General features: G+C 44.6%; 1 long non-coding RNA gene across 1 annotated transcript; it reads right to left on the bottom strand.

Annotated features, from left to right (window-relative positions):
- Positions 1-335: 335 nt before the first annotated feature.
- Positions 336-9,234, bottom strand: LOC116984468. Its single transcript, XR_004415039.1, has 3 exons — positions 9,205-9,234; positions 8,996-9,000; positions 336-508 (listed from the first exon to the last, which is right to left on the bottom strand). It is a non-coding gene; the product is annotated as an uncharacterized LOC116984468 (long non-coding RNA).
- Positions 9,235-21,961: the final 12,727 nt, after the last annotated feature.

Consider the following 21,961-nt stretch of genomic DNA (forward strand, 5'->3'; position numbering starts at 1 on the left):
CTTTGGAAGCATCAATAAAGCACATAAGGATTGAAGAGTTTTTACCTCTATATATGTTTACAATTTCATTTAAGGCATATATACACACAAGTCAGTGCCACGTTTAGCTTTAACACCAAACTGGTTATCTGTGGAGTTAACAAACTCATTTAATCTATCCAGCAGAATTATTTCTAGGACTTTTGATAGTATGCTGGCTAAAGCTATGGGCCTGTAATTATTTATGCTGCCTACTTTACCAGCTTTGTCCTTAATGATGGGCACTAACAGAACAAACAACATTGAGTCTGGTAACAAACCATGAATCATAAAGCCAGTAAAACAAATAGCAAGGAGAAGAGCTATCCTCATACTGGCATATTTAAGATGTTCAGCAGAAATATGATCTAAACCACTCGCTTTGTTGTCGGACAGCTTGTTCATAGCTTGATAAACCTCATGTGACATAATCACCATTGAATCATTACTGTCATTATTGTCCACCTTATACAAATCACCTTGGACACAGCTGAATAGAATTCTCTAATGTGGTCGCCATAACTCTGCGATATTAGCTGTTCTGGAGATTCCATCTACAGTGCATAGAATCATAGAATCATAGAAAGTAGGTGCGAGAGTAGACCATCAGGTCCGTCGAGCCCGCACCGCCATTCACTCATGGCTGAACACTAAACAGACACACTTACCCACAAACAGTAGACACAAGACACAGAACACAAGACACTACCCTCCCCTCTATACCGCTATCACCCCTCTCCACCCCAAGAACCGCGTGATCTCCTGGGGGAGGCAAAAAACCGGATAAAAACCCAGGTCCAATTCGGGAAAAAAATCCGGGAAATTCCTCTCCGACCCCAATCCAGGCGATCGACACTTGTCCAGGAGATCACTCAGGTCTACTATACTAACCATACCTAGGTCCATATCCCTGCCCTCTCCCCGTAGCCCCTTATCCCCTTGGCAGCTAAAAAACCATCTATTTTTGACTTAAATAAATTTAACGTTTCTGCTTCCACTGCTCCCTGGGGCAGTGAATTCCACAAACTAACCACCCTCTGGGTGAAGAAGTTCTTCCTCATCTCAGTTTTAAAAGAGCCCCCCCCTCACTCTGTAACTATGTCCCCTAGTTCTAGCCTCCCCGATCATTGGGAACATCCTCGGTGCATCCACCCGGTCAAGGCCCCCACGATCTTATACGTTTCAATGAGATCGCCTCTCATTCTTCTAAACTCCAAAGAGTAGAGTCCCAGCATACCTAACCTTTCCTCATATGTCAATCCCCTCATTGCAGGAATTAATCTTGTAAACCTTCGCTGCACTGCCTCCAGGGCTAGTACATCCTTTCTTAAGTATGGACCCCCAGAACTGTACACAGTATTCCAAATGTGGTCTCACTAATACCGTGTACAGCGCATTTAGATAAAGCACTTTCAGATGATTTTTACTACCCTTCCTTTCCGTTTTTGCCCCTTTTACATCTAGAGCTTTATCTTCACACATTCTGGATCCTCCTGTCACATTTTGATTTTCCGCTTCCCTAGCCTCCCTTAGCTCACTGTACCCTTACTAAATCACTGTACCTTTAACCAAAAAGCAGAAATGCTAACCTGAGGCTGCACCCAATCAGCTGCTTCCTCTAGTCTGCTCCCACCAATCAGCGGCTTCCCCAGAAACCCTCCCTATGGAGTGTGGAACGTTACGGGATTTGGTAAGCTCTGACCCTCCACCGCTGTCTCCAACGGTCCTGGGTCTCCGCGAGAACAAGCCCCGTGCCCGATTCAAGCCCTCACCGCTCTGACCCTCCACCGCTGTCTCCAACGGTCCTGGGTCTCCGCGAGAACAAGCCCCGTGCCCGATTCAAGCCCTCACCGCTCTGACCCTCCACCGCTGTCTCCAACGGTCCTGGGTCTCCGCGAGAACAAGCCCCGTGCCCGATTCAAGCCCTCACCGCTCTGACCCTCCACCGCTGTCTCCAACGGTCCTGGGTCTCCGCGAGAACAAGCCCCGTGCCCGATTCAAGCCCTCACCGCTCTGACCCTCCACCGCTGTCTCCAACGGTCCTGGGTCTCCGCGAGAACAAGCCCCGTGCCCGATTCAAGCCCTCACCGCTCTGACCCTCCACCGCTGTCTCCAACGGTCCTGGGTCTCCGCGAGAACAAGCCCCGTGCCCGATTCAAGCCCTCACCGCTCTGACCCTCCACCGCTGTCTCCAACGGTCCTGGGTCTCCGCGAGAACAAGCCCCGTGCCCGACCCAAGCCCTCACCGCTCTGACCCTCCACCGCTGTCTCCAACGGTCCTGGGTCTCCGCGAGAACAAGCCCCGTGCCCGACTCAAGCCCTCACCGCTCTGACCCTCCACCGCTGTCTCCAACGGTCCTGGGTCTCCGCGAGAACAAGCCCCGTGCCCGACCCAAGCCCTCACCGCTCTGACCCTCCACCGCTGTCTCCAACGGTCCTGGGTCTCCGCGAGAACAAGCCCCGTGCCCGATTCAAGCCCTCACCGCTCTGACCCTCCACCGCTGTCTCCAACGGTCCTGGGTCTCCGCTAGAACAAGCCCGGTGCCCGATTCAAGCCCTCACCGCTCTGACCCTCCACCGCTGTCTCCAACGGTCCTGGGTCTCCGCTAGAACAAGCCCCGTGCCCGATTCAAGCCCTCACCGCTCTGACCCTCCACCGCTGTCTCCAACGGTCCTGGGTCTCCGCGAGAACAAGCCCGGTGCCCGATTCAAGCCCTCACCGCTCTGACCCTCCACCGCTGTCTCCAACGGTCCTGGGTCTCCGCTAGAACAAGCCCCGTGCCCGATTCAAGCCCTCACCGCTCTGACCCTCCACCGCTGTCTCCAACGGTCCTGGGTCTCCGCTAGAACAAGCCCGGTGCCCGATTCAAGCCCTCACCGCTCTGACCCTCCACCGCTGTCTCCAACGGTCCTGGGTCTCCGCTAGAACAAGCCCCGTGCCCGATTCAAGCCCTCACCGCTCTGACCCTCCACCGCTGTCTCCAACGGTCCTGGGTCTCCGCTAGAACAAGCCCCGTGCCCGATTCAAGCCCTCATCGCTCTGACCCTCCACCGCTGTCTCCAACGGTCCTGGGTCTCCGCTAGAACAAGCCCCGTGCCCGATTCAAGCCCTCACCGCTCTGACCCTCCACCGCTGTCTCCAACGGTCCTGGGTCTCCGCTAGAACAAGCCCGGTGCCCGATTCAAGCCCTCACCGCTCTGACCCTCCACCGCTGTCTCCAACGGTCCTGGGTCTCTGCTAGAACAAGCCCCGTGCCCGATTCAAGCCCTCACCGCTCTGACCCTCCACCTCACCTCTATCCAAAAATCAGTAGCATTGTTACTTAGCAGCATTTTAGCTATGGAATCAGCCCTCATGGCTTGCTCATTTTTACAGATGAAGCGAACAGCATACTTATAACTTGCATTAGTGAGCCTCTTGTACTCAAGCACAGGCCCTTGTCTGGGTCTACCTGCCATAGCCCATGATTTAGTGGCTTCACGGACGTCAGCACTCAGCTACATACTTATTCCAGCCAGGCCTGATGTTATGTGTCTTATTTTTATGCTTGCAGTAGTGCTTATTGCCTACATATAAAGCGCTTACTATATATTTATACATGGAGCAGATTGTTTTTATACTTGCAAACTAACTTTTGTTGAATCCTGCACCTCTGATTTCTGATCAATATTACATTCAAAATGTTCAATAATAACACACTCAAGGGAAGATACACAGAGCGAAGTCAAATGCCCAAAATCCACAAATAATGTAATTTTCATGGCAACTGTAGTGTCTATGATTTGAAGTCAAATTTACCGCACGTGCAAGTTGACTTGAGGATTATAATTACATAGACATGTAAAGAGGCTGAGGCAATCATAACTCATTATTATATGCTGGAGTCTCTCAAAATTAATGGTTTACAATGAGAAAGGTTCTAATCACATGTTCCCTTTCTAATTACATACTGTCATGTGATAATAAAGGTTAAGGACAGGATACAATTAGGGTACAATCTTTGCTTCTGTTCTTGCCAAAACCTTAACAACCCCCCCAAGTAAGATACAAAAACCTGCACAGTTCTGAAATTTCCTGCATAACATTTTCGCCTGTAGTTAACTTTATTTAATTCTTTACATCAAGTACAATTGCAGAGGAGCACAATGGCTGAGAACAAGTACGTAGCTCCCCAAAAGTGGCGTTACAGGTAGATAGAGTGGTGGCAGCTTTTGAAGCATTGACTTTCATCAGTCAGGGAATTGAATATAGAAGTTGGAATGTTAGGTTACAATTGTACAAGATGTGGTGAGGTCATATTGGGAAGGATTGTGTTCAGTTTAGATCACCCTTGTAAAGGAACAATGTCATTACAGGAAAGAGTGCAGAGAAGATTTACAAGGATGTTACCTGGACTCGAGGGCCTGAAATTTAGTGACAGGTTGACAGGATAGAGTTTAATTTCTAGGAGATCAGGTAGCCAAGCATTGATCTTAGAGGTGTATAAAATCACAAATTAAAAGGGTGAATTTGTAAATTGCTAATTTATAGCTTCCCCCCAGTCTAGTTACAGTTAAAACACTGAATCAAGCACCTGAAACAACTACATTTTATTTTAACAAAAGCGCATTACAGTTCAACTACTGTACCTATCCCACCATGGGTTTGATCCTCATATCTGCCTGTTCAAGCCCTCTAGGCCTCACTCAGACAGAGACACTCCAGAAGTTCCCACAGTCCCAAGCGCTCTCCCAGAAGTTCGATGCTGAACCTCGTGGTAGCGGACTTTTATATGTCCCGGGACCTTGAGGGGCCGAACCACGTGGAGGTGGTCTCTTAATAACCCAATTACAGATATTGATTAACCCCATACATAACAGACATTCCCCTAACTCAATAATACAAAAGCTCAATACATTGTATTCGAAACGGACTTCATAAGGAAGCCAACTTAGAAATATTTACCCTGATCTACAGGAAACCCAGACAAGGCTCAATATACCACATCCAATCAACACTCGGCAAAGTCGAACTCTGCAACATTATTTACAACTATTTACAAGGTGTATGTCTGGTTTGCAGCCATCCAATCCATTTTATGCATTTTGCACCTAATTGACAGGGCTGGCAGATGTTCTCAGTCTTTGCTTACAAATTGTATCTAAGCTCTAGACACACTGACACCTCTTCCCGGCTTGTCCCATCTCTTCCATCACCTTCCACAGTCGAACCTAAAACCTTGAAATTAAAGTTGGGACAAAGCAAGTTACCATCATGCACTCATGCTCTCCCATACATTCGCAATACTATCCCTATTTGAACCTATTATATTCCCTATTCCTATTCTAATCCCTAATATACTCTTTATTATTCTAGGATCAACACTAGTTAGCCTTTTTCATACTCACACGATGTTATGATATGTATATCAGATGATGGGTAATCATAGAAATTTCAGCTGAGTTCAGTCCAGATGTCCCTAATTTAAAGTAAACCATGATAAATGTTCCAATTTAACCAAATTCAGTCTCCGCCTTCAATTTACTATTTCAAATTTCAATGCCCGTCTCATCCTTCTCATTCCACATCATTGTAGCCGATAATACAATTCCATACAATTCCAATAATACAATTATTTATGTAAATAAGCCGATAATACAATTCCAATTCCTGTGGAATTCCCAGCTGTTCAAATTTAAACAATCAATTTCCTTTGCTATCAATTTTATCCTAAATTTAATCAAGAATGCGAAATTCAGGTACAATTTCTTTCCACCTTGATAATAGAAGCTGCTTTACCATCAAGGGTTAAACAATTCAAATCCATCGGATAAATATGCATCGGCTCTGCTATTCTCAATACAATTCAAGTTTCCCCCTACAGTTTACTAAGTCTTTCCTCCAGTACCTCTTCTTATTTAATTATGCACTCCTCGCTATGGTAACTCGTTACTATGTTGATTATCTAATATGTTGGCTCCTTAATATGTTGGCTTTGTTCTCTGTCTAGGGATTCTCGCTTTTACTCTATTGGCTTCGTTCTTTGTCATGGGGTTCTTGCTTGTACTAACTCTTCCTATCTCTAAATAACTCTTCTAGATGGTTAGTATTGATCTTTCGAGGGGAACATAAATTTTCAGTCTACCTCATCATTTTATACCACCACCTTACGTTTCCATGGTATGTCTTAATTCCTGATATCAGCTAGGGTTTGTCCCTTCCTTGATAGTAACTAAATAGTCCAGTCCTATCTTCGACTATCCTCCTATGGGTGAGACAAAAGAAGAATGCCAAATTAACATTCTCTAACAATTTCAAGACCGGCTTCCTTAAGCCCTTTTTAAATTAATTCACTTATAAATAAGTTTTGGCACAAAGTGAGTATTTTCCCCCAAACCACATAGAAATTCCTTTTTTTATTCAGATCCAACTCTAAAGAGGAGCTATACCAATAGTCGTCACAAGTTGTCAGTGTTATTTCTTTTGAAGATGATTACAGTGCCTTTGTTCTCTTTCCTTTTCTTTCTCCAATAGCTAGATGATATCAAAGTTGGGCACTAGGGTAGGTCCTTTTCTTCTTCCTTTCTGATGGTAGTTTCAATTACTAGGGAGTGGGGATACTGAGGAGCATATTGCTCTCCCTGCTGGCCCTCCCAAATGTCTTAAAGAGGCAGGACAGTATCAGTTCTTCCTGCTGGTCACCTGTTTCTGGGGAGCTACATTACCTTTTGCTGTTTTCTTCCCGATCTTAAGGGGTCTGTGCATTCTTTTACCTCACTCCCCAGATAGTCTCTCATCAATATACTGTCCTGCAGGCACAAACCCAGCAACACATTAATTCAATATCTTCTTTCCCCACTCCCATTCCTTCTGCATGGTATGTTTGTTTCTTATCTCCCTAGTGCCATTCCAATTCTTAGTTGCCATCCCTTCTCATGCTAGCAACGATGTTCCTTTTTTTACTTTCTTTATTGCCCCTTGGTTTTTCTTCAATCCTGCTATGTTCTGCCTTCTCGCTGGACACTCCCTGCTCGAGTGACCTGATTGGGTGCAGTTGAAACAAGCTCCTGATTTACAATCTTCTTTGCTCTGAGGGGTTTTCTGGGGTAGCATAAGATGGTTTATAATTTTCTTCCATAATATTTTCAGTTTTTACTACAATAGTACATCCAATTCATTCATTCTGGTAAATTACTTGAGGGAAATCTAGAGTAGGGGTCATGTCTCCACGCCCACAAGTCCAGGGCGGGTTGGTGTGTCAGGACTGAGAAAATGGGTTAGCTTGAGTGAACGGTGTGTGACTTCTCAGTTCCTGACTTTCGGGCCATCTCTCTCTCTGGTTTCTTGGGTCCCAGTCATCTCTTGAATTAAAGGACCTCCCATAATTCCTTGGATTTCGGATGTGTCTATATTCTCTAGGATCTCTAAATTCTTCATAATCCTGGAAATCCCTTTGACCCCTCTCTTTCATTCTTTCCTATGTTGGACAGGCCCGACTCCAATGTACCATTCCCCCACAAGTATAGCATTGATTAGGCAATATTGTTGGTCTTATTCTACCCCTGGGTTCCATTGGAATGGGGTCGAAATTGGAAGTGTAGCGGTGATAGTAATCTGAATAATATGGGACTCTAACTTCTCCCAATCCATCATTTGCTGGTACTCTGGGAATCCATGGTTCAGAGTTAGATTCTGGTCATTCTTCCTTTGCTGTGCATTCACTTTCTCTCCTAGTTACAGAATAATATTCATGGTTCATACCCTCCTTCCAATAATATCTCACAGCTCTGGCTATCTGACTGGCTCGGTTCTCAGACCAGTTCCTATTATCAGCTTTAATTAACTCCGCTACTTTAGTGGGGAGACAATTCAGTAGGATGGCACAATATTGAGGGGAACTTGCTCCATTCTGATAATCTAAATCACCTGATTGGTCCATATATAATTTTGAAAAATGGTCTAGAAATTCGTCTGCTCCTTCACCCTTCTCTGGTTTTATTTCCAGAACTCGACTTAAATTGCCTGGTTTCTGAAACGTCTTTTGTAAGGGCCGTTAAAACATCCTATTCTCTTGCACTGTCATCATTACTGCATTTGCCAATGTTTCATAAGTCGGGTGTTCTAGGGCTACTAGAAAATTGGTATTCTCATCTGGAGTAATTATCTGTTGTATGGTCTCCCACAAATCCTGGGAATCTGCATGATATACACGCATTGTGGTTCGCAATAATGTGGACGACAGATGGCACAATGGGCTAAGTGTTCGGCTGGCAAACGGAAGGTAGCCGGTTCGAATCCCGCTTGGAGTGCATACTGTCGTTGTGTCCTTGGGCAAGACACTTCACCCACCTTTGCCTGTGTGTGAATGTGTGTGAGTGATTGGTGGTGGTCGGAGGGGCCGTAGGCGCAGATTGGCAGCCACGCTTCCGTCAGTCTGCCCCAGGGCAGCTGTGGCTACAGAAGTAGCTTACCACCACCGAGTGTGACTGAGGAGTGAATGAATAATGCGATGTATAGCGCCTTGAGTACTAGAAAGGCACTATATAAATCCCATCCATTATTATTATTATTATATAAGCAGCATGTGACTTCTTCTTATCGGGGATTCTGTTTAGTTCTGCCATTATTTCATGGGGCTTCCATGGCACAGGGATTAATTCCTTTCTACTCGAGTAATCTGTTTAGGTTGTGGCTCACAGAAACACTCTGGCGGTTGCACTATATCTAACATACCTTTCTTTTCTTTAAACACCGGAGCTAACTTTTTCGTTCTACTCTGGGTGCCATAAGCCACTGGACGATCTATCAATGATAACGTGGATAGGATCGATTGATCTGGTACTTCAGTATCTGCTGTTGGTAGAACCTGTTCAGATGTAGAATCTGCAGGAGTTGTTATAGATTCTGCAGACCTAAAATATTTATTACAGAAACAAGTCATACACGGTGCCGGTGAAGCCTGGGAAACGCAACAGAAACATGGTGGGAGCTGTGAACTTCCACTGGCGTTAACATTTGTCCACTCTTCTAAATACTCATCTTCTTCCCCCTCAGTCAGCACTAACCATCGGATCCCTAATCTTTAGTTTTACAGGGACTACTTTTCTTCCTGGAGATCCACCTTTCCCTTGTTCTGAGTGGTTCCCTTCATCTCCACTCCTGTCCTTACCACTGGAGGTTGTAGACTTGGAGGTTGATCTAGAAACATAGAAAATAGGTGCAGGAGGAGGCCATTCAGCCCATCGAGCCAGCACCGCAATTCTTTGCGATCATGGCTGATCGGCCCGAATCAATAACCCGTGCCTGCCTTCTCCCCATATCCCTTGATTCCACTAGCCCCTAGAGCTCTATCTGTGTATGCCTTCTGTGTACAAGGACACCCAGGACTCGCTGTACCTCCCCCTTACCTAACCTAACCCCATTGAGATAATAATCTGCCCCCTTGTTTTTGCCGCCAAAATGGATAACCTCACATTTATTTATATAATATTGCATCTGCCACGCATCTGCCCACTCACTCAACCTGTCCAGGTCACCCTGCAACCTCCTAACATCCTCTTCACAGTTCACACTGCCGCCCAGCTTTGTGTCATCCGCAAACTTGCTAGTATTGCTCCTAATTCCCTCTTCCAAATCATTAATAGATATGGTAAACAGTTGTGGCCCCAACACCGAGCCTTGCGGCACTCCACTCACCACTGCCTGCCATTTTGAAAAGGACCTGTTCACTCCTACACTTTGCTTCCTGTCTGCCAACCAATTTTCTATCCACGTCAACACCCTACCCCCAATACCATGTGCCCTAATTTTAGTCACCAGTCTCCTGTGCGGGACCTTATCAAAGGCCTTCTGAAAGACTACTTTCTGAAAATCTACTTTACCTTTTTTTAGTTCTAATCCAAGTTTAGCGATCGCTTTTTCCCATCTAGCCATTCTCTTAGCCTCCTTATTCGTCTTCCGATCCTCTAAATATTTTCTCCATAACCCGATTAATTATTTTGCCCCTTCATTATTACTATGCTGCCAAATGATCCGTTCTATGTATTTTATCCCTCTTACTGTTCTAATTCCCCCCGATGGCCATAGCTTATTTCCTAATTTCTTATTTAATGCTCCTGATAAATTTCTTAATTTCTCTGCCTTGTAAGGAATCTCATTACACATTAGTAGCAATGGGCTCCTTATTCCCCATGCTTCATAACACCTGAAACAGAATTTTTAAATCCTTCCTTTTTATCCCTAAATTTACCAAGCTCGCTCCTCGACAATGGCTAATGGTTCAAAACGATCGCAGCCTTGCAACTCGTTACTCCTTCATTCCACCAATCCTATTCTCTTATTAAAATTCTTCTTCTATCGCCCACAATTCCACACCCTTTTAACCTTATAACTTTCTCAATCCACAGTCACTCAAGAGTCAGAGTACTCCAGGTAACAATCAAGCACATCCAAACACAATCAAACACACTCCCGCACTCATTTAATCCTCAATCAAAACATCCAAAAATGATCTTCAGACCCATAAGTAATACCATCCACAAGCAGGATAACATGCTCCCTATCACCATCAGGCACAAATTACAAACATTCGTTTATTATAAATCACGCACTCTAAGAAATCTTCCTCGTGGTGCAATCAATCAGCGGAATGACTCCTTCCCCGATGCAGCGATCGAAGGAGTACAATCCCTGATCGAACCACCCCGATTCAGATTATTACAAAACGATCTTAAACAAATACAAATATTTAACTCAAACACACTCTTACATCAAGCTTCTAAATCCATAAACACTCGCACAAGCAGCAACACAAATGACGGTCCGCGGATTTAACACGATCTAAATCTTAACTTTTAATTCTTAATATACTCTAAGTTTATTTACATACATAGAATATTTACCAAATCCGGACCCTATGACAATACGAAAAGCTAGATTTTAACAATTTACAAAATGATTTAAAGCACTAGCGCACAATTCACGAACACTCGATCTCGATGCCGCATCACGCAGTGAACCTCTCCCTCTGATACCAAAGATTTTCCCCTTCCTAGGGGTACTATTCCTTAAATGATTACTTTTCCTCCCGAATGTTACTATCCCTCTGCTAGGACTGGACTTCTATAGGGGGACCATTGTCCCTCCTCACTAAGTTCGACAGAATTAGGGGTACGCTTCGCTATTCGGATAACTGAAGTAAGCAGGTTCCCGTCTCTCAGGCACTCTTCGCTATCAGGTACTAATCAACAATAGACCAGAGGGTCTATTCACTGTTCACTGTTGATCAGTCGCTATTCGGAATCGATCACGGACATGCACCAACTTTGAAGTTCTATATACAGGAATTCGGATTCCACCTTACTGGCAGAACTTCAATATGAAATTCAGTAATTGAAAATTTGGCTTTGCAAATATAGACTCAAACTCGATCTCCTAATTTTAGGGCGTATCTCCCTTACTACGCGGGCTCTCGAATAAACTAAAATTGCCCAGTTGAATTCTTGAACGGACTGGAGTATTCCGGCCAATCTATACTCTGTCCATCCAAGCCCAGTACCTTATCGAGGCTCTTCGTCCGTCACTTCAGGGAGAGACTCAGATACCTACACACAGACACTCCTCTCTGCTGGGTACCGAGGATCCAGTGCCTAGCCGCTTCGCGCTGTGAGTTATCGATGCCGATTTTCGGAGCGCACCTTTTCAATTCACGCTCCCGGCAACGATCCGATTGAAGGCTTTATTTTAATAACCCACCAATTTGGATACCAAATCTAACCCTGGGCCACTCCTCGCCCGATGAAGCGCGTTAAAGCAGCTGCAGTCTGCCAACTATGACCAAAGTTTTGGGCTTCTAACCCCACCCCAGCAGGGCCTCTAACCCCACCCTGGTTTTATGGGCCCCTAACCCCACACTGGTTTTATGGGCCCCTAACCCCACACTGGTTTTATGGGCCCCTAACCCAAAGGCATGCTAACCACTCCCCCATGCTTGCTAGACTCTGTTCTAATGATCTCGATTAGACCCTTTCCCATGCCTATGAATGATCGACCCACTCCGTCTGAAGTGCCGAAAATCAATGCAAAAACCGCACCATGGGCTCGATTTCTGCACTCACGATCGAAACAGCTCCACACCCATGATTGAAAACCTGTGTTTGGGGGTCTTTTGAGGTCTGGGATGAGACCCCAATGTAAACTGCTCGTTTCTAAGCTTCCCCCCAGTCTAGTTTCAGTAAAAACAATGAATCAAGCACTTGAAACAACTAAATATTATTTTATCCAAAGTGAATTACAGTTCAACTATCTGTACCTATCCCACCGCGGGTTCGATCCTCGTATCTGCCTGTTCAAGCCCTCTAGGCCTCGCTCAGACAGAGACACTCCAGAAGTTCATGCAGTCCCAAGCGCTCTCCCAGAAGATCAACGCTGAACCACGTGGACTTTTATATGGCCTGGGACCTTGAGGGGCCGAACCACATGAGGTTGTCTCTTAATAACCCAATTACAGATATCGATTAACCCCATACATTACAGACATTCCCCTAACCCAATAATACAACAGCTCAACACATTGTATTCAAACCGGACTTCGTAAGGAAGCCAGCTTAGAAACATTTACCCTGATCTACAGGAAACCCAGACAAGGCTCAATACCTCATCCAATCATCACTCGGCAAAGCCGAACTCTGCAACATTATTTACAATTATTTACAAGGTGTATGTCTGGTTTGCAGCCATCCAATCCAATTTGCACCTAATTGACAGGGCTGGCAGAGGTTCTCATTCTTTGCTTGCAAATTGTATCTAAGCTCTACACACACAGGCACCTCTTCACAGCTTGTCCCAGCTCTGCAGAGAGCTATTTCAATTGATCAAATCTCCCAACAGCCCTGAAGCTTTTACCCCATTTTGAAGTCCTAGCCTCTCCAATTTAGCCAGGATTAACAAATTCAGCATCTTTTTCCAAGGGTAGGGGAATCAAGGGATCATATTTTTATGGTGTGAGGGGAAAAGAATCTGAAGAAAACTGTTTTCCACCCAGAGAATGGTGTATATGTGGAATAAGCTGCCAGAGGAGGAAGTTGAGGCAGGTATAGTAACAACATTTGAGAAACATTCAACAGGTATATGGATAGGACATTTATATGGATAGGAACCCGTCAACTCAAGAACCATTGTAGTTAATTCTCAGGCAAGGGCCTGCATAATTAACCTCGCCCAGCCTGCATAGCCTTCCCACCGGGCCACGCGGCAGCAGGCTTCCCACCAGGCCATTGCTGCGGACTGGTAATGCGGCCAGAGGCTTTTATCAAGGCGCAGCAATCTCAAGGCCCCAAAGGCGCGCCGGATGGTTAAACCCGCCCAGAGCTCATTTGGCTGCGTCGGAAGGCTCGGAACGGAGACAGCCGAACGCACATGGGAGGCTGCGGAGCACCACAGCAGGAGCCACCATCGAATAGAGCCAAGAAGAAAGGAAGACTTGGCACATGACACATTGTAACTTTGTAAGTGCTCTTTACCTGGCGACTGTTTGCATACCTTGGGTATGCAAGCAAAGAATTTCACTATAACTTGTCACAAGTGACAATAAAGTATTTAATCAATCATTTTCACTTTACTGCTACAATCAGGAAGAAGATACCGAAGCCCAAGAAGCGTGACTTCCAAGTTGAAGAACAGATTCTTCCCAGCAACCGTCCGACTCCTGAACCACAATGCACGACCCTAACTCATCCGCTGTGGATTTTGTCTTGGATGCATTACGTATTTGAGTTATTATGTTCAAAGGCCTAATTAAGGTTAAGATGCAGCATGTAAGGATTTCATAGTTTCCTTCCCAGTACAGATTACAATTAGACACACTTGGCCTGACACTTGAACCTACATATTACCTTTCAATGACGTGTAGAAGTCCACCTCAGTCTCTGAACTTAAACATTTCCCAATCTGAAACTATACTTTTCTTTTTTCTGCAGCGCAGTGGGTGACCTTGTTTTTGTTTAAACTTTATTTTCTCCTGCTGTCTTCACTGATGCACTTTGCTTGCCTATATCCCTTTGAAGCCCTCATCCTCCTCATAATCCTGTTTAATTCTGCATCATCAGCAAAATTGGAAATATAATACGTCCTACCCTCAGCCAAATTATTGATTAAGATTTTGAAAAGCTGGGGCACAAGCTCTGACCACTAGTAAGTCTGCCTACCAGTGAAAAAAAATGGGATCATTATCACGTTTCATTTCGGTCTGATTAATGATTTTCAATCCTTGCATTTGTTGTAAGTACATCTTTCTGGAGTGACACAAATGCACCAGAAACATCTGTTATCATGCCTTACTCCCAAATACATTTTCAACAGCGCTGCTAAAAATAAACAGCACTGATCTAATTTTAAGACACACAAGTGGTTATAAAAGATTAAAAGAGACCGAAAGGAAATATAATTTAAAACGTTTAAAGAATACCCAGAAGGGGATAATATAGCAGCCTCGTAGTGTTGGGGAATTGCACAAGTATTCATTGAGAAAGTAATTAATGGATTGCAAGGCAAATGTCCAAAATGTACAAGCATATTTGAATTAGGAAGTATAACATTGGAAGTCCCATCCATACAGATCAGGAACAGTAGAACATTCAAAGGACATGGTATTGCATGGCTTCAATAACTAAAGAGAAGATGTTAGAGAGATGAAGTACAAGATTCATTTATTTGGCATTTTATCCCATTTGTGGCATAATGTTCATAAGTTCACATCATAGGAGCAGAATCAGGCCATTCAGCCCATCGAGTCTACTCTGCCATTCAATTATGGCTAACAAATATTTCCCTCTCAACACCATTGTCCTGCCTTCTCCCCATAACCTCGGACACCATTACTACCCAAGAACCTGTCACTCAGCTTTAAAACATCCAAAGACTTGGCCTCCACAGTGATCTGCGGCAATGAATTCCATAGATTCACCATCCTCTGGCCAAAGAAATATCAGATCTCCTTCATAAAGAAATATCCTTTTAATCTGATGCTGTTCGCTCTGGTCTTACACTCTCCAACTAGTGGAAAAATCCTCTCCATATTAACTCTTTTCTTGCCTTTCATTATTCAGTAAGTTTCAATGAGGGTCCCCCTCATCCTAATCTCCAGCAAATACAGGTGCAGAGCCATCTAATGCTCATCATACGTTAACCTAATCACCCCCAGGATCATTCTCGTAAACTTCCTCTAGACCTCTTCAATGTCAGCACATCCCTTCTCAGGTGAGTATAAACTGCTCACAATACTCCACATGCAGTCTGACCATTGCTTTATAAATCCTCAGCATTACATCCATGTTTTTATATTCTAGCCCTCTTGAAATAAATGCTAACATTGCATTTTCCTTTCTTACTACTGATTCAACCTGCAAATGAACCTTATCCTGCACCAGCACTCCAAAGTACAATCAACAATACAATACAATCAGTTTTATTCATCACATTGCACATAAAGTGCAAGTTAAATGAATTTGTCAGCAGCGGTACAATGATAAAGAACACACAATACACAATAAAAATTTAACACAAACATCCACCACAGCATTCATCACTGTGGTGGTAGGCACAAAATTTGGCCAGTCCTCTTCCATTTCCCCCCGTGGTCGGGACCAGAGTCCAGAGTCAGTCCAGGATCGGATCTTCCTCACCGGAGACCGCGGCTTTAGGTTGGTGTAAGCTGCAGGCCGGCGGTCGAGATTTAAAGTCCCCGCCGCAGCCGGAAGCACCGCAGACCGCAGGGCCGGCGGTCGAAGCTCCCCTCCAGGGGTGATGTTAAGTCCACGCCGGGTCCGCGGCAGAAGTTGGCCACGGGCCGGCGGTGGAAGCTCTGTCTTCTCCCGGGTCCCCCACGAGGGATCCCAGGCTGCGGACGCCCCGCCAGCTGGAGCTGTGCAGACTGCGTCTTCAGGCTGCCGGCTGCCGCAGGCCAGCGAAACGGAGCGCTCCCCTCCAGCAAGTCCCAGCGAGGGCTCGCCCACTCCACGCCAAGAGTCCACGCTGCGCCCGCCGTTGAAGCCCCGGGCGCGTCTCCGGGAAAGGCCGCGCCGATCCTTGTTGTTAGGCCACGGGGGAGGCAACCTGGAAAAAGTCGCCTCTCCGTGGAGGAGGCGACCAAAACGATTTCCCCCTCACCCCCCCACACCACCCCCCACACAATACACACAAAGAAACAAAAAAACATACTTTAAAACATACTAAAAAAACAAAAAAAGTAGAAAAAGACGGACATGCTGCTGACAGGGCGCCGGCTTGCAGCGCTCCCACCGACCAAGTCCGTTTATACCTCTGATTCTCTTCCCATTTAGAAAATTGTCTACACCGAAAGTGCATGACTCCACCCTTTGCTTGCTAAATTTAATTTCCCTACTATCTCAACCTGCCTAAGCCCTTCTTCAGATTATCTGTTTCTTTGACACCTATCTTTGTATCATCTTCAATATCCAATGTGATATTCATGGAGCTATTACTTGATGAATGAATGAATTAATACTTTATTTGTTTCTTTGATTATTTTTTGTATACCCAAGGTATGCAAAGAGTTGCTACATAAAGGGCTCTGACAATGATACAAAGTATCCCACACCAGGTCAATAGACAATAGACAATAGGTGCAACAGTAGGTCATTCGGCCCTTCGAGCCAGCACTGCCATTCAATGTGATCACGGCTAATCATCCACATTCAGTACCCTGTTCCTGCCTTCTCCCCATATCCCGACTCCGCTATCTTTAAGAACTCTAAAGATCTTTACAGCATCCAGAGGATTGGCCTTCACTGCCTTCCGAGGCAGAGAATTCCACAGATTCCCTCCTTTGTTCGCCAAACATACCCTCCCCTCCCTCAAGCGTGTCACCCCATGCCAGGACCTTCTTTGTTCCAACCTCCCCACATGGCGGTTCTGATTTACCGGATCCTCCTTTGTTCTTCCACCACCCCCTCCCCCCCATGGTGGTCCCTCCATGGCGGGTCCACCTGTGTTCCTGGCAGCATGTCCTCCGGCTCCCATGTAGCCCATCCTCGATCGAACGACTCCCAGTCGACCCAACATTCAGACATGGTATTGTAATGTTTGGACCCAACATTCAGACATGGCATTGTAATATTTGGGCTCAGAGATCAATAATCACCTGTTTTTTATCTCATTTATTTGCCCACTGGGTGAGAGCATTGATGGCCAGGTCAGCATCTTCATCCATCCCTGATTGAAACTTGAAAACAGTGATGAGTTGAGGTATTCCAGAAGGTAATACCGAATCCACCAACTTGGACGCTTTGATCACTTATTGGCCGCTTTGGGTAAGAATGGTAGATTTGCCCCTGAAGTGTATTAATGAGCCAGATAGGTTTTTACTACAAATGGGTAGTCCATATGTTTTTAATTCATGGGACTTAAACTCATGTCTGAGAAAATAGAATATGAACAGCACGACAACAGTCAGGTCAGGGGGAGTTCCCACCACCGCGGGTACCATGTAACCCCATGCTACCTGTTCCATGGTCGGATAGTTGGCGACTAAGCCGTCTCCCCCACCTGGTTTGCCAGGTGAGGAGGGGCCTGTGGAGCTCCAGCAGGACCAAAAACAAGACCTGTCAAAGGGCGGATGAGCTCCTAGCGAACCAACGACCATCCACACTTCATTAGAAGTTGTGATCACTGTCGTACATAGCATTGTAAGGCACCGTGCCCGTTGATGTTTTCAACGATCATGAGAATGATGATGATGATGACGACAACAACATGCCCTTTGACCCACAATATCTGTGCTGAACCAATTCTTATCTGTCTGCACGTAATCCATGTCCCTGCATATTCATATTCCTATCCAAAAGGTTCTTAAATGCCACTATCGTATCTGCTTCAACCTGCACCCGCCGGCAGCATGTTCACTTGTCACCCTCTGTGTAAAAAAACTTGCCCTGCATACTGTATATCCTTTAAACTTTAGCCCCTCTCACTTGCCCCATACATCTCCTTTAATCTTTAGCCTCACTCGCCTTAAAGCTATTATGTCCTTGGATCAATACTCCTGTTTCTCTGAAGCATACCACGCTCACCACTAGTCATCTCTCAAGTTACTCCAACATTGGATGCCAAATTGTTAATGAAACATGTTGAAAAATTTGCGGCGACCATAATGAGGCCACGACTAGTTCCCAGAATGCGGGAACTCCTCACGACCATGAAGGCGACTCCCCGGCAACCACCCGCGAGCATGTGGCGACCATCTGGCGACTGCATAGTCTCCTGCAGTCGCCTAAGTGGGACAGGCCCATTAGTTCGAAAATCCTAACTCCATAAATTGGCGAGCTATTAATTCTGTACTGCAATAATGCATTAGTCTAGTGACATGTCCGTAAACAATTTCTAGCCATTCATGTGGTGGGTAAATTTAACAATGCATACTGCAGCAGAACTGCACTAATGACAAATTAGTGTCCTTGCAAGTTTAAAAAAAAGTATAAAACTGTAACTTGTTTTTATAACACATATTCCTCTACTGTCCATTAGACACAATTGGTCAATGTTGATCCACAGCTGTCAATCTGTTACTGTTTGCTATTTACAAGTACAAACATCTTCAACCACATATAATTTGGTAGAGCTGGACAGACCGACAAGCTGTACTCTGTAATAGCACAGCATCTGTAACCAACGTAATTTACATGCTGTCTAGGCTTCAATTAGGCACACTGCCATTAGGCATTTTATACATACATTTTTTTTTGTATTTTGATCCCAAATTATTACCCACTAATGTTCTTTGTAATTACACTCTCCCATCCATTATTGGGCTCAATTTTTCAGCCCAATAATTTTTGAAATTTCACCTCTAATGTGGTTCATTTCAGTGTCATTTTTATATCCAGAAGGTTCACTAAGGGGAATCCATTTTCAAATATAATATTAATGCTTAAATTTGCTGTATTCAAACGAGACAGATAATGATTATGGCATTGTGGTAGTGGGAGGGCATGGGGGTGTTCTGGAGTATTGCACGGTACCAGGTGGCCTATTCTCTCTCTCTCCCTCCCCTCCATACACATACACAACAGACACATGACACACACACACAGTACAGACACACACACACACACACACACACTACAGGCACAGAACACATACACTACAGACTCACACACACACTACAGACACACACACACACACTACAGGCACATAAACACACACACTACAGACTCACACACACACACTACAGACACACACATGATAATATTGGCAAATATATATGTCACAAAATGGAGAATCTCTGCATTTGCAAAGCCAGCTTTTGTTCTCTTTCTGTGAAAAACTGCAGGGCCATGAGTCTCATGGCTCCAGGGTGTCTGGACCCTGGGAGGAAGTTAAGTACAAGGTGATGTCCAAATGTCCTTTCTATTGTTAGTATTTATGAGGGTTTTGCCGAAAGAGCTGAGCTGCGTGGCAAATGCATGATCAGGATTGGCTACAGAATGGGGTGTTGTAAAGTATTGTTAATTATGTTGCAGAGTGTTTGTGCTGTTATGTTGGGATTTGTCAAAGTATTGAGCCTTGCTAAAATTGTTTATACTACCTGGGGAAATGTTTCTTTACCTTGGTGAACTGTCTTCCAACTAGAACCTTCTGTGGAAACAATATAATGGGGTATTTTGTGATTGGGTTCAGGAACAGTCAATACATGTATTATATGATCTTTATTTGTGATTGGCTTGTAGGAGTTGCCCCCCCCCCCCCCCCCCCCCCATTATATTTTCGCACCACGGGTCCGATACAGTATAAAAGAGGGAACACCACATGGATCGGAGTCGATCTTCTGGAAGTGCACTTGGGACTGTGCTGACTGTCTGGAGGTGTCTATTCGCACAAGGCTGAAGGGCTTGGATGAGTAGAGAGAAGGATCGTACCCGCGGTGTTGGTTAGGTATCGTATAGGCAGTTTGTTTGTGTTAGTGAGAATAAAGAATTAGTTGATCCAGTGCTTGACTCATTGTTTTACTGAACTAGACTAAGGGGGCAAGCTGTAGAGAACATAATTACACACACACATTGCAGACACACAGTACAGACACAGACTACAGACACACACACACTACAGACACACACACACTACAGACACACACACACTACAGACACACACACACTACAGACACACACACACACTCTCCGCAGCCACACACACAGTACAGACACCACAGACACACACACACTACGGACACACACACACTCTGCAGACATACACTACACACACACACACACACACACACACACACACACTCACTCTCTCTCTCTCTCTCTCTCTCTCTCTCTCTGCAGACACACACACAATACAGACACACTACACACTACACACACACACACACTTGGAAGTGGAGAGGGTGTTTCCATTAGTGGGAGAGTGTAGGATTAGAGGTCATCATCTCAGAATTAAAGGACGCTCTTTTAGGATGGCAATGAGGAGAAATTTCTTCAGACAGGATGTTGAATCTATGGAATTCTTCGCCACAGATGGCTGTGGAGGCTGTCAGCGGATATTTTTAAGGCAGAAATAGATGAATTTAGATGTCAGAGGTTATGGGGAGAAGGCAGTTGAATGGGGTTTGGAGGGAGAAATTAATCAGCCATGACTGAATGGTGGCGTAGACTTGATGGGCCAAATGGCCTAATTCTACTCTTATCCATTCTGTCCTTATGACACACACTAGACGCATATTACAGACACACGCTAGAGATACACACACACAACAGACACATGCACAGACTTTTTTTTGGTTGCCTGCCTGCCACTAACTTTTAGGATGCAAAAATGACTGACGTTATTCCTTTAATTTTGCTAAAATGTAAAATGTATTAATAACCTCAGGGAAATGCACAAGCTGGTGGTGATGGAGGGGAGGAAGGATGGGCTGGAGATAAGCAAAGGCTTTCAGTTCCAATTATCATCTAAAAATAAATGCACAGAATGAGATTGTGGACCTTTGTGCACATTTCTCCACCACTATATAATATTATCGATGCACGAGTGAGCCCCTCCAAAAGCATTTACCTTCACACATCGCCGATTAAACAATTCTACAATCCAAATCCAGAGATCAAATGTCAATCCAATTAGATGACTGTATTTGAAGGGACAGTGAGAAAGAAACCTTTGCTACTTTACTGTAATTCATCTTTTTCAGTGCACTTTCTTTCTGAATCAAATACTGCACAAAGCAATGCTTGCATTATCACCTGTTGAATGTAAAACAAAAGATAAACTAGTGAATAGGACAAAATAGTTTAGTTTATTATACAATTGCCATATCACCTCCATTTGAATATATTATATGTTAATATTTTTAAACTTATAGATAGATCCTTTCATAACATAACTTGATGTAAACAACGACATCTTAATAAATGAATAATTTAGATGCATATCCAACTATCTTATCAACAGATTATGCTCCAATTAAAAAGAGTACTGATAGCACAATCATTTTTTTATGATGACATTGATTTTGTTATTCTGTGGTAAAACTCTGCTGGATGATAGCAAGGGAAAGGAGCAGTCTTCAGAAAATCAAAGGAAGTGGCACTGGTGGAGTGGCAGCCTTACAGCTAGAGATCTGGGTTTGATCCCGACTACAAGTGCTGTCTGGACAGAGTTTGTACGTTCTCCCAGTGACTACATGGGTTACCTCTGGGTGTTAGTTTAGTTAATTAGTTTCAGTTTAATGCCACATGCATCGAGGTACAGTGAAATGGTTTTGTTGCATGCTATCCAGTCATATATATACCCGCAATGTTCGATCTTAGGGCCCTCTTTATTCAACATCTACATGCTCCCACTAGGGCAAATCATGCGAAATAATAATATTGACCACTACTGCTATGCCGATGACACTCAAATCTATGTAGCGCTATCACCAAATGACTATCGCCCCATAGATCTGCTGTG

This window comes from Amblyraja radiata, chromosome 2 (genome assembly GCF_010909765.2).
Source record: "Amblyraja radiata isolate CabotCenter1 chromosome 2, sAmbRad1.1.pri, whole genome shotgun sequence".
In the NCBI taxonomy this organism is placed as follows: Eukaryota; Metazoa; Chordata; class Chondrichthyes; order Rajiformes; family Rajidae; genus Amblyraja; species Amblyraja radiata.